This window comes from Hemibagrus wyckioides, unplaced genomic scaffold (genome assembly GCF_019097595.1).
Source record: "Hemibagrus wyckioides isolate EC202008001 unplaced genomic scaffold, SWU_Hwy_1.0 Contig31, whole genome shotgun sequence".
NCBI classification, from domain to species: Eukaryota; Metazoa; Chordata; class Actinopteri; order Siluriformes; family Bagridae; genus Hemibagrus; species Hemibagrus wyckioides.
In genome coordinates, this window is record NW_026690793.1 from 176,681 (window position 1) to 191,328 (window position 14,648).

Sequence of the window (14,648 nt, forward strand, 5' to 3'; positions counted from 1 at the left end):
TATCCATGTAGACACGGATTCTGCTAAAACCGAGGAACTTATGTCAATACTGGAAAACTTTAACCTTATGCAATATGTAAACTTACCCACCCACTCTCATGATCACACACTTGACCTAAACTATTCATTTGGGTTAAGCTGGGTATCTCTGACCATAAGCTCATGGACAAGGGATTGACCCAATATGTTTCTCTTCTCTATTTATGCTTTTTCTATTCTTGACTCTGCTAAATTTTCCCACCCTTCTGAGATTCTGTCCAGCTATAACCTTGCCATTTCTCAAGCTTTAGAAGGACATGTTCCCACCAGTATAAGTATATATATATATATATACTTATACACCAGTATAAGTCTGGTTCCCTCTTCCTGCACCTCCCTGGTTCACTCCTGAGCTTCAGAAAATGAAAGTGATTGAGTGACCCCTTGAGAGTCTATATATGAAAACCAGCCTAGCTGAACGCTCTAGGTTACTGTCTGTGCAATGGCTTTCTGTATCCTCTGATAGAACTTATAGATCTCTGACCAGGAAAAAAAATAATAATAATATTAGTCTCCTAATAATCCAACATTTGTCAAAACAAATTTATGAATTTTGTATGAATTGAAAAAGAGACAGAATTCCCCTAATGCCACGTAAATTCAAAATCATCAGTAGAACTACTTTCAATATAACAAAACTGTGTGAAGGTTTTTGTACAGTACAGCTGGATTTCCTGTCACTGTGGGCCTCAGAGCACAGTAGTATAGTGCAGAGTCTGATACAGCAGCAGAGGAGATGATCAGATCCACTTGGTTTTTATTTTTATCAATTTCAGCAGACAGACGTGGTGGAATGGATTCACTTTTATCTCCATTTGGAGTGATGTAAAGAAGGAACTCAGACTTAGATTTTGGATATTGTCTGTACCATTGCAGGTTGGTGTTTGCTGCAACAACTGTTTCATATTTGCAGGACAGAGTAACATTATCACCTTCATCTACAACTTCATGAGTGAAAAGCGGCTTTATGGAATCTCCCATGGAGTCACCTGTCATAGAGAAGACATCATAATGTTTTTAAACTTTACACAATCAAGTCAGAATTACATAAATCACACCTACAGTCTGATGCTTCATAACACCACAAAAAGTAATTATTTAGTAATTCAACAATGAATATTTCTGCAATAACAAAATGTCAGTGTTAACTCATCTAGTGAAAGCCAAAGACACATGAATATAACAGTGAACATGATGAATAGTTTTAGCTGAATGAAAATATTCTTTCTTTGCTCTATGTGATCATTATGATGGTTCATGAAGCTCCACCCCACAGCATCACATGACAGTGTCACTAATGTTACTGATTCAGCCTCGAAGGAGGAACCGGTCCTAAGCACACAGTAAACAAATACTGACAGCATAGAATTTTTTAATAATGAAAACATTCAATCTATTCTATAAACATTAATTAATAATTAAATTACTATATATTGTGTTTGTAAATTTAAAATATATACTGTACATTGGGGCATTGTTTGTGTGCTTATTTGTTTGTTTGTTGTGATAAACCTGTTGTTATAAATAGGACAGTTTGGAGGGTATTTCACTGAGGTGATGAACAAACCAGCCTCTTTTCTTTCTCTTGTCATTTGACTCATTTGAACATAATTAATATAGCCATCTGCTTAATAAAGCCAGGATATAAAAGTAGTTTATCAATCAACATCAACATCTCTGGGGTATGTGAGCAGGAACCTAGTCCTTTGCCCACAATAAGCTAACTGACTACGCCATCTTGTGGAGAAAGGAGAATGACTATACCACAACAAGGTTTTGTTTGTTTGTTTGTTTTCTCTACTTCTTTACCACTTTGCCCCAATTTGTACTGATGAATTCTGATAAAACATGTACAAAGTGGGTGATTTCTTAAATTCATTTTCCTGGTAAGGCTCAGCTGAAGTAAAAGAAACTGCACAGGATGCTGAATGTGGATGTGAATTCCGTGAATGTAGTGATGATAGAAGAGGCGAGGTTTAGTCTCCTGTCTCTGCAGAAAACTGACAAACTGATGGGATTTTATGGTGGACTATCATTGTGCTTAGTAAAAAAGGTGTAGTATTTCCTACACTGTTCACCCGATTTGAATGAAAAACTCTTAAATTAAAGGTGAAAGTATACACTTTAATCTCATTTTCACTCATATTTGGTTGTTTATTTCATAGAACATTTTCTAAGGCATTTCACTAAAGTGAGAAGAAAATCTTCTGCTGGTCTTGGTCATACTATCAAAGATGCCAGAAAGCCATTAAGCCTCACAGGAGAGAGGTGTTTGGTATGTGTGCATGACATTTGCTGATTTGAATGAAGGTTGGTTTTCACTTGGTGTGTGTTTGGTAAACTGAGTGTTTTATTTGCTTTAGGTGTCTTACCTCCTCCCTGTGGCTTTCATATACATTTAGATTTACTTTTATCAATACCACTGTAATCAGCTAATCTTTATGGACATGACTGTAGGTGTTAATCATGAATACACTATATGGCCAAAAATATAAAGATGCCTAAATTGACCCCCATATCTGAAATAGGAGGCCATGACTTTGCAATAGGATGTTCAACAAGCACATGTGGGTTCCTTGGTCAGATGTCCACATACTTGTGGCCATGCAGTGTACCTACATGTACCTCGGTGTTGACAGGTTGGGATGTGAAGTACACATGGATAATTTCTATGTGGTGTTCTCCTTGAGTCCTGTGTGTGTTTTCTCCAGGTTATCCAGTTCCCTGTCACATTCTAAAAACATCAGTAAGTGGATTGGAGATACAAACAGAATATCATCTAGACAGAAAAAGATCTGCAGAGGAACAGAAACTTTCTCCAACAATTCTCTCAGTTAAAAGAACATTCTTACTATAACCATATTTCACTGACAACCAGAAACTCATATAGATTTAATTTGTGTTCATCTAATAGTTATGTTTATCTACTTAAAGATGCTCAGTGTGACTACATTAAACAGTTTATTCTGAGTGACTGAATGAGCAGAATGTGTTATACACTCAATAAATGCAGAGCAGTGAGACTATTTTCTTTAATATCAGTTCATTAGAAAACTATGTTATATCTTGAATTATATCCTGATCACACTCCCACACCTGTCAATATACACCTACATTCATTCATCTTCAATAACTGCTTTATCCTGGTCAGGGTTGCAGTGGATCTAGAAGGCCACACCCAGGAAGTGATGCTGTTGGAGCATAATTTTACACAGATCATCACTTCACAGTATCAGTGACAGTGAACTGAGTCACTAATACAACACAGAACTATTCCACTGTTGCTGATTGACCCACTGCATCTGACTTCACCTCTTAAACATATCTTTTGGAGTTAGAAGTCAGGGCTGTGTCTCCAAAGGACACAATAACTCACTATACTTTACCCTTTGATACTTGAACTTTTGAAAATAAGTACATTTCCAAGTATGTATTTTACTTCATTTAAATAGAAAAGCTATACTTGTATTCAGGCTGTATAGGTAACAAGAGGTTTTGTGTTTTTGTTAGCTGATAATTCTGAACTACTGTATGAGTGCAGCATTTGACTCTGCAAGCTACTGTTATAAACAGACATAGCTAATGTTAGCTTGCTAGCTAGCTATTGTTACGGTTACATCAGAGAACAAACAACTCCTGAAATAACTTAATATATAACTTTTACTGTTACATGTGACAGGTTACAAATGACAGTTGCAACATATACCTTGAGGAATTCAAGCTAGCTAGAAAGAAATACTGAATGGATCATTAACTTAGGGAACAATCTCACTTAGAAGTTTCCTAAACAGACTTGCTTTCTTTTACAGGTTCCACAGATGCAGGATTTCTATGGGGAACAGACACATTCCCAAAACCCACAGCAATTAAGTGCTGAAGTATTTCAATTAATGTCAAAAGCACACTGGGAAATCAAATTAGGAGACATTCTTTATTGTTCAAGACTCAAGACCAAAGTAAACCTGCAAAGAAACATATGTTGAACACATCAGATGTCAAGCACAATAAAGAAAGAAATAACTGTTCATTGAATAATAAACATTTAATATCATTATTCCTGAAATGATGAAATGGGGTATTTCTGGTATGTGAACTTTACACTGTCATTTTCTAAGCTACCTAAAGTCAGTGAGCTAAATGCTGCTACCGCTGGCTATGAGAACTTGTGATTTAGTGAGATATTTTTGGATGAAGATCTTTCTGTCAGCTCAAAGGATTTAGAGCAGAGAAGTCTTTTCTGTTCAGCATGGGCTTGTGTTTTAATTAGTTTGCTAACTTGTGCTGTCAGCTCTTGACTGATCACAAATAACATGCAACACCAACACTAACAGACAGAAGGAGCACACAGCTGCCTGAGAAAGCTGACTGGCTAATAACAGTGCTGGATCAAGTGCTATTTTATAAACTGCTAAATAACGAAGAGTGAAGTCTTTAGTTCACTAGTGTTACATTAAAACTCAGTATCTTAAATTATTTAATACATATTGTTAATACATATATTGTTTATATATATATATATATATATATATATATATATATATATATATATATATATATATATATATATATATATATATTTATAAAAGCATTTATCAAAAGTTTGTGTATAATATAAATGACTTACCAATGTTTTTAACAACTATGAAAATAAAGAAGAGTAACATGACTGTTGTGTCTCTCTTGCAGTAGGTATAAATGACAGGATCTCTGTGAAACTTTCTAAACTGTATCTTACCACATCTAGCTCCACCCACTTTTACTTACTCATAGTCATGTCAGCTCTGGTATCATATATGCTAAATTCTTTGTTTAAACAACAAGCAGTGAATGTTCATAATATATTTTATTGCTTGTTTAAATTTGTTGAGGCTAAATTTAGATATGTTTAGTGATAATATTTAGCTGTTTGCTAGCATGACAGCTTCTTTACTAATTGTTTGCATTTTGTGTCTGTAGTATAATAACTGCATTCAATCATATATTCAAATTAATATCAGAGGTTATTTGGTTGAATAAAGCATGGATCTTGAACCTCTTGAGAAACAAGCAGCCAGCCCTATAAGTTTTCATTAGTTTTATCCCCCCCAGTCTATTCCACTTAAAATCAGGGTTTTGAACCCAGGACCTCTCACACCCTAAGTAACAAGCCACGACATCCTTCTCTCGCTTGCTGTATGCAGACGGATGTTCACTGTACTCTGCAACTGTACGGCCATCCTGTTTGTATGGACTTGGGTCTGATCAAAAGGTTACACAAAGTCAAGTTAACAATAAAGCAAGGGCTCTTGTAGGATTTTAACCTTTCTGCAACCCTCAAGAACCCAGCAGCCAAGTGTGAACCAAGTAAGCAGCTCTTGGCATTGGGCCAAATACATCATGAATCTTGGTTAACATGATAAGCAAAATCCAAGTCTTGCAGAACAAAGAGTTAATGGGAAAGCATAGGCTCATACAGGATTTGAACCCAGGACGTCTTGCACAAAAAGGATGAATCATTCCATCAAACCAACAAGCCAGAATGCTTTTTACTGGGTTGTCAAGCACTGATGCTATTGTACTGTACCATGCAAATGCACATCTTCCTGTTCTATGGGCCTGTGCAAAACTTTTCAGTTGACTACTATTGCAAGTCCAAAATGCTGGAAAGGAGACATCATCAAGTAGTGTTCTTGGGTATGTGCCCAAAGAACACAAAAAAATGAAAGGTATTAAGTTGCAGGAACTTTATTTAACTTTACGTTTATTTCATGTAAATAGTCAACATTAACTAAGTACAAGTTGGTTTCTTTTCATCAAGTAGCACTGGTTCCAGTAGCCAACATAAAAAAATGCTTACACATGATTTGTGTTAGTGTCCATGTGCTTGATTCCGTTGCTATGGTGTGTTCCCTCTTTGTGCCTAGTGTGTCCATGATAGGGAGCCACCGTGACCCTGATCAGGATAAAGACTTTACTGAAGATTAATGAATGAACCCATTGTGGAATTAAGTTATGTAATGATACCAGTGGTGGACTGTGCATTTCAGACCTAGGCCTTCACTGGTGACCTTCCTGAATTAATCCACCTCTATACCATCATTATGACGCCACCATGGGCGTTGCTAGGCCATTTTCTACTCAGCCCTCTACAATTCTCTATAAATTGTACACAAATTGGTGATCGCCTCGGTCCCCTCAAAATTTCATATGAAAACGGCAGCAGACTTCGGCTCCTCCCCGTCTTTCAGCGCGTTCTTCAATCCACAGACTGCTGCGTCGCAAAGCAAGGATCAGAGGACAAGTGTGTGTGTGTGATCAGGAAGACTCGTATTTGGCTTGTTCAGTACTGTGTTATACATATCTATGCAATACAGTGGAATGCTGCAATAAGTTTACCATCTTAACCTGTTAGTCAAACCTTTATTTTATTTTATTTTTTTATTTTATTTTATTTCTATTATACCCTCACTGGGGGCTGAGCCCCCCTTAAATGAAAATTCTAGAATCGTCCCTGGATGCTATGGCAATAGATAATAATCAACCGTTAAATAGCAAAGTAATAAAGAAATTAGGCTACAGTATTTCACACCTCACAAGGAATAGTCAATTTTTTTACGGTTACATTTCTCAAAAAAGACATTCTTGATGACATATGCAGCAAAGAGCAATCTCCTGAGGACGCAGCATCCGAAATGGGACACAGCGAATATAGAAACAATGTTTATGTGCAGTTCGCTGCCTCTCTGACTACTCCAATTATCCAATCAAAGGACGGGAAATTGCTGACGTAATCGTATGCCTGCTAGATGGCCCCAGTGATGTAACAGTTTCATTGCCACTTATTTTAAGCTACGGGCGCCTGCACTATTGATTCTGAAGGCCTTAAGGCAGATTTCTTTCACCCTGGCAACACATGATATCAGCTACTGGCTGAAATATGATTGGATAAATACTCTTATCATAAATATACACTACTGGAAGCAGCGCAACCAAGAGCAAAGCTATGAAATGTAGAGAATAGACTATGGAGAATAATTTAATACACATTCATGGAAAAATATTTTAATTATATTAAAATGCAAGTCAGTGATTCGGATCACTGCTGTTTAGGCCAGCAGAGAAGGCCTTGCTGGCCCTGACAGCACACCACTGAATGATAGATATATTTTTTATATAATTAAAAAATAAAAAATTATTAAATTAAATTATTAAACTATTTTATCCCTATTTTATTTTATGCCAAATGAGCAAGCCTGTGGTGACGGTGGCAAGGAAAAACTCCCTGAGATGATATAAGGAAGAAACCTTGAGAAGAACTAGGCTCAGAAGGGAACCCATCCTCATTTGGGTGACACTGGACAGTAAATAATGTAACTGTAGCTGATTAATGTCCTTTTTACAACAGCAATAAATGGCTCATGGGGAACTATTAGGTCACTGTAGTTTCTGAGGTCATTAAAGACACTAATTCCTTGCTGTCTCAAGCTGACAGATGTAATGGCAGATCTGTGATGGTGTGAAAGTCCCCAAGTGGCTCTGTCCATGGCTGTCTCCTGGGTCAGGCTGTCCACACAGATCCATCCACAGCATCAGTGAGCACCACCAAGCGACAAGACTCTGACCAGGGGTAGAGGCAGTGGTCACACCGGAAGCTGGAAAATAGGATATTAAGATATTAAGATTAATAAGATATTAAGTATGCTTCTGATCATGTGATGTTTAAAGACTCCGGCAAGACTAGCTATGACAGCATAACTAAAAGGGAGAGCCTGAAGGTGACAGACATGAAGGCTTCCCGGGACATAAAGCATCCAACCACTTCACAGTCAGCAAACCTGAGCGACTGACCTTCCAGATCTGCTCCTTAACTTAAGAAAACTATACATTAAAAGCTTGACTAAACAAATGCATCTTCAGCCTAGACTTAAACATTGAGACTGTGTCTGAATCCTGAACACTAATTGGAAGGCTGTTCCATAACTGTGTGGTTTCTACTTGAGGTACTACCAAATAACCTGCACCCTTTGAACAGAGTAGGCGTGTCGGATCATAAAAGACTAAAGATCGCTCAGGTACTGTGGCGGGAGAACATTTAGTGCTTTATAGGTCAGTGACAGTATTTTATAATCAATGCGAAATCTGACTGGGTGCCAATGTAGTGTGGCTAAGATAGGAGTGATGTGTTCATATCTTCTGGTTCTAGTTAGGACTCTAGCTGCTGCGTTCTGGACTAACTGGAGCTAATTTATGCTCCTACTGGTACATCCAGACAGTAAGGCATTACAATAATCCTATTGTAAGGACTCGTCTGAGACCGGAATGTTCGAATCCATGTGCAGATCTTTACTGATAAATCCACATGCAGAAATCGGAAACCATAAAGCGAGGCACAAGTCAAAAACCGGAAAGCAAACACTAGAAACCAAAACAGAAACTCGTAGTCAGATAATAACAGGCAAGGTTCATAGCAATATCAAGGTAGTAATTCAACAAAGGCTTGGTACATCTCGAGGGAATGATACTTTGCGTATAACAAAGGGTGTGTGCTGCTTAAATGCCCAAGCAGACCCGGAATTGAGTTTGTGTGTGTTAATACTCGGGTGAGGGCTCCCTCTGGTGTTCTGGATCTGGGCATGCTGTTACACCAACCTAGAGGTAACAAAAGCACTAAATAGCAACTAGTTTTTCTGCATCATGAAGTGAAAATAAATAAAACATTACAACTTAATCCCTATATTGCATGAGTTTAATACTGTTGCATGAAGTCAAACACATTAAATGATGTGCTTGGCCACGGAATTTCTCTCAGAAGCAGATTAAAACAAGCAACAAAGAAAGTAAACGTGTGGAATTCATATTTAACTTGGTGTGAGGTTTTATTGCGTGTGATGGAAGCGTGAAGAGCGCGTTGCCCTGCAGGCAGCTGAACACGGAGCGCGAGCCTCCATCAGGATACGTTTAAAAAAAATCTTAAGATTCTACAAATGCGCCCTTCTTCTACTTACGCACTCGTTTTGAGTGAAATGGATAAAACATATTGTGCCTAAAAGCTATTTCAAGCCATTGTTATAATATTATAGCAATATGTAAAAATTTGTTTATGGATTGGTCAAATGGCTCTAACATTTTTATGGCTCAGTTATTAATAGTTTTTACATCATACGCGTTTGATCGTTACTGTAGCACTTATATATTATCTTATGTCACGTTTATATATTCTCTAAAACACTTCTAAATATGAAATATATCTATCTATCTGAACATGGTCTCTGTTTAATAATCACTGCAGCATCTCCCTCCCGCAGCCCGCTGCTATGTACAGTACTGTAAACTCATGCGCTCTGAATCTTACTTCCCACATTCATCTGAGTTTATGTAGCGCAGTTCTTTGACATTAAATGGCATATAAAAAAGCTTTACAGGAGCCTCCGCCTACTACAGTAGTTCTGATATACTATCTGATTTAATATTGTTTGTTTATTGTTTCACAGCTTAAATATACATGAATATACATAGACAGCAGGATGTTTGTTAGTGGATTAAATTAGGGGAGGTTTTAGGATGTTTTTGAGGCGATCTCTTCGCCTTTCTTCCCCAAAGAGGTGCTAAATGTAATTTACATGTAAAAACCGGTTCGAGCGGTGTTCAGACGATCTGAGAGATCCTCCCCCACACTGACTTTTAGGGTTGGGGAGGGTTTACTCTTATGAGTTAGATTGTCAGAACACGGTGCCGAATTCGGGGATAAAACTGTACAATAACTCACCTTTGTATGTCACAATCTAGTCTTTAGTTAGTTTAATCGGTTTAATACTTTCTAACCAAAATGATGAGCAAGCTGAAGAGTCTGCATAATGTTTATTTTTTATTTAATGCAATCAGACCACATTTTTATTATTTTAAGGTTTTTATTGAGTGATTACATTGGTCGGCGGTTTCTTTTATGATAGCTTCCTCGAAGAAAGACCGGTCCATTATCCCTTCAAATATTGCAATCGCTCCTGGTCCATGTCTGGATATCGCCCCCCAAACAGTGCTTAATTTGTAAATGAATAATTTCCGGAACAAAACCAGCAGTGTCTCGCCGCTGTGACCGACACCAACCACACAACTTCAGTTTTCCCGGAACATGACGTCACTAACCGGTGGTAGCGCAATTATAAACATTAATCCGTTGCTGAATGGTCTCGTGTATTATTCTGTTCCATATTGATCATATATTTCAGATGATATGTGTTCCTAAATTCTGACGCCCGCTACATTAGAATGTATATATGCCCCAAGTTGAAGCCATTTAACTCTTTGCCAGGGGCGATTCTAGGATTTTCATTTAAGGGGGTCTCAGCCACCAATGAGGGTAAATAGTAAAAATAAATAAATTAATTAATTAAAATAAAGGTTTGACTAACAGGGTAGGATGGTAAACATTTGAGTACTGAACAAGCCAAATACGAGTCTTCCTGATCACACACACACCCACACACACCCACACACACACGTCCTCTGATCCTCGCTCTGTGACGCCGTGGTCTGAGGATTGAAGAACGCGCTGAAAGACGGGGAGGAGCCAAAGTCTGTTTTTATGTAAAATTTAAAGGGGATTGGGGAGATCACCATCCTACCCTGTTAGTCAAACCTTTATTTTAATTAATTAATTATTATATTTTTACTATTATACCCACATTGGGGGCTGAGCCCCCTTAAATGAAAATCCTAGAATCGTTCCTGGTGTAGAGTTTATGGAGAATGGCAGAATTTTAGGAGGGCTGAGTAGAAATGTTAGGGGGCTAAAGCCCACCTTAACATGGCCTGCCGTCGTCCATGCTGCTACCATATGCTTTCTGCTATCTGCTACCATATGCGATTTAGTAGGACTGTGCTCAGTATCATTTATCTGATCAGTGGAGGTTTCTGTCTCCGTGTAACTCGCTTTGCTTCTGTCTCCCACTATCTTGATAAAAGTTGTGCAGTTCCATCTTCTCAGGATCTCTTTTGATCAGGCACACCATCAGCTTTTCTCATGGATTTTAAAAAATTAAAAAATATGTTTGACGGTCTCTTTGACATTTTTAAAATATCATATTTATTTAGGTAGATCAATAAACCATTCTTTTTTCCGCTGCTCTCTGCGCGCGAAACAATAATCACCAACCAATGAGAGTAACTGTAACGAGTAAAGTTTCACTTTTATGCGTATTCTCATATGCATTAAGTCGTTTTATTAATACCTTAATTTCACTATACACAAATAGGCCTAATATAATATTCATCACTCTAAACATGTTAATGTAAATAATGACATTATTCTCAAAATATCACGAATTTAATCCTGTATTGCTACGAATCTCGTGATTTTTACGTTATTCTCATAGTGTTAACTTTATTTGCGAAATATTACTACTTTGTCACAATTTTATTTAGTTTGACTTTTTTTCTGGAATAACTACCAGTTAAATTTTGCATTATAATGACTTTAATCTGAAGAGGTTTTCCATTTTAATTTTTATCTTTGCACAGGCATCTTTAAAGTTGAACAAAAAAAAGTTATGTGCAAATGGCAGGACAACACCAGCGCAATTAAGTATTTACAAAGCACATAAAATACTTCGCAGCTTTACACTCACACAGTCACGGGTAAATTTATATATATTCATTTAAAATGTAAATATTATTATATATGTATTAAAGTATTAAAATATATATATAAGAACTGCGTTATACTGTATAATGTGCTCAGGCCAGAGTTGTACCATGTGCCACCTGGTGGAAATTCGGTGAAGTACAACACATGCATTTAAATACCAAAGCGCCGACTCGCAGGATCTCGCGGCACACTGCGGGCGGAATCGCGGCATACCGTGAGAAAAAGCGCGCATTTTTAAATGCCACATCTGTAGCTGCATGTGCTCCAAGTACAAGCACCTCTGTCTTGTCAGAGTTGAGCAGGAGGACGTTAGTGTTGCACAAGGTTCTGCTGCATATAGATGGTGTGTGCTTTTATACAGTGGTTTTACTCCTAGTTAGTTTTGCTACAGTACTAAATAAAAATTTAGGATTGTTTTTGTTATCGTCGATTAGGGCAGAGAGATATGCTGATCTAGCTGTACTAGAAAGATACTTGTTGGGTCCTGTGTTACTACATGTTCCTCCGTTCAGACACGGCTGCCGGGTGCCACACGTGTTTAGGTCTAAACCGCACACACACACACACGCACACACACACACACAAACACGCACACGCGCACACACACACACACACACGCACACACACACAAACACGCACACGCGTACACACACACACACACGCACACACACGCGATCACATCTCGATCTACACCCCGCTCCAACGATCCACTGATATTAATATCAGTTAGCATGTGAGCGTTAGTTATATGCTAATAACTTTAAAGTATATGGTAATATCGCGCACGTTTCCATGGAAACTGGACTACCTTTGTCACAGAGCAGTCCTCCCCAGTTGGTGTCGCAGAGACACTGCCACGGTTCCTCACAGGTACCATGCACACAGCCGGGGTATGGGATACACTGATTGCAGTACTCCCCCTGCCACCCATACGAACACCTTCACACACACACACACACACACACACACACACACACACACGGTGCTTATGGTTAGACAAGATAACCAAATGTCTCTGTAAAAATTTGCACACCAGGAATAATTTAAAGGCTGTGGATATTTGGCTAGCTATCACATAACAGTTTAGTACGAGATAGAAGTGCAGTGAAGGTGGAAATGAGACAGAACTATCAGGAACGTCAACATGTCGCTCCATACAACCAGAGTTAAACTGTAGCTAGACCTAGCATCAAGTGCTAGCAAAAAAAAAATCCTTCATAATGAATAAATCAACATTCAGTGGCATTTATGAGCCAGGTGTTTTAACATTATGCTATTTTCCAGGTTAGCATTTAAATACACACAGAATTTGGTTAGCGCTTGATGATAACATTAGCAACTCTGAGTGTAGCGAGACTTTTCCTAGTAAATGACTACCACATCTGAGGAAAAAGTTGATGTTCCTAACGTGTCTGTCTTACTTGCAGAGTCATCGCACTTTGCATAAAACAGTTATATGATACACTATATTGCCAAAAGTATTCGCTCACCCATCCAAATAATCAGAATCAGGTGTTCCAATCACTTCCATGGCCACAGGTGTATAAAATCAAGCACCTAGGCATGCAGACTGTTTTTACAAACATTTGTGAAAGAATGGGTCGCTCTCAGGAGCTCAGTGAATTCCAGTGTGGAACTGTGATGGATCTGGAACTGGATGCCACCTGTGCAACAAATCCAGTCGTGAAATTTCCTCGCTCCTAAATATTCCACAGTCAACTGTCAGCTGTATTATAAGAACGTGGAAGTGTTTGGGAACGACAGCAACTCAGCCACGAAGTGGTAGGCCACGTAAACTGACGGAGCGGGGTCAGCAGATGCTGAGGCACATAGTGCGAAAAGGTCGCCAACTTTCTGCAGAGTCAATCGCTACAGACCTCCAAACTTCATGTGGCCTTCAGATTAGCTCAAGAACAGTGCGCAGAGAGCTTCATGGAATGGGTTTCCATGGCCGAGCAGCTGCATCCAAGCCATACATCACCAAGTGCAATGCAAAGCGTCGGATGCAGTGGTGTAAAGCACGCCGCCACTGGACTCTAGAGCAGTGGAGACGCGTTCTCTGGAGTGACGAATCGCGCTTCTCCATCTGGCAATCTGATGGACGAGTCTGGGTTTGGCGGTTGCCAGGAGAACGGTACTTGTCTGACTGCATTGTGCCAAGTGTAAAGTTTGGTGGAGGGGGGATTATGGTGTGGGGTTGTTTTTCAGGAGCTGGGCTTGGCCCCTTAGTTCCAGTGAAAGGAACTCTGAATGCTTCAGCATACCAAGACATTTTGGACAATTCCATGCTCCCAACTTTGTGGGAACAGTTTGGAGCTGGCCCCTTCCTCTTCCAACATGACTGTGCACCAGTGCACAAAGCAAGGTCCATAAAGACATGGATGACAGAGTCTGGTGTGGATGAACTTGACTGGCCTGCACAGAGTCCTGACCTCAACCCGATAGAACACCTTTGGGATGAATTAGAGCGGAGACTGAGAGCCAGGCCTTCTCGTCCAACATCAGTGTGTGACTGATGCTCCTCACAAATGCGCTTCTGGAAGAATGGTCAAAAATTCCCATAAACACACTCCTAAACCTTGTGGACACCCTTCCCAGAAGAGTTGAAGCTGTTATAGCTGCAAAGGGTGGACCGACGTCATATTGAACCCTATGGATTAGGAAAGGGATGTCACTTAAGTTCATATGCGAGTCAAGGCAGGTGAGTGAATACTTTTGGCAATATAGTGTATGTATGTATGTTTATATGACATGCTTGACATGGTTTATTTTTTTCTGGTCATCCACGTCATCCAGATGTTCTGTATTAATCATTTTATATTAGATCATATATTTAAATTGCATTTACAGCACTGGGTAGTGTGTGATGGATTTATAACTCCAAATGTATTTCTATCTGAAATGTTGCTGAGTTTGTATTTGGGCATGTTATTGTTTTAAAGAGTTGTTGAAAACAGTGATAAACCTCAATAACTAAACTGTATTG

General features: G+C 38.8%; 1 long non-coding RNA gene across 1 annotated transcript; it reads right to left on the reverse strand.

Moving 5' to 3' along the window:
- Positions 1-5,762: 5,762 nt before the first annotated feature.
- On the reverse strand, positions 5,763-12,609 carry LOC131350301 (uncharacterized). The gene is made up of 2 exons (XR_009204164.1): positions 12,471-12,609; positions 5,763-7,670 (listed from the first exon to the last, which is right to left on the reverse strand). It is a non-coding gene; the product is annotated as an uncharacterized LOC131350301 (long non-coding RNA).
- Positions 12,610-14,648: the final 2,039 nt, after the last annotated feature.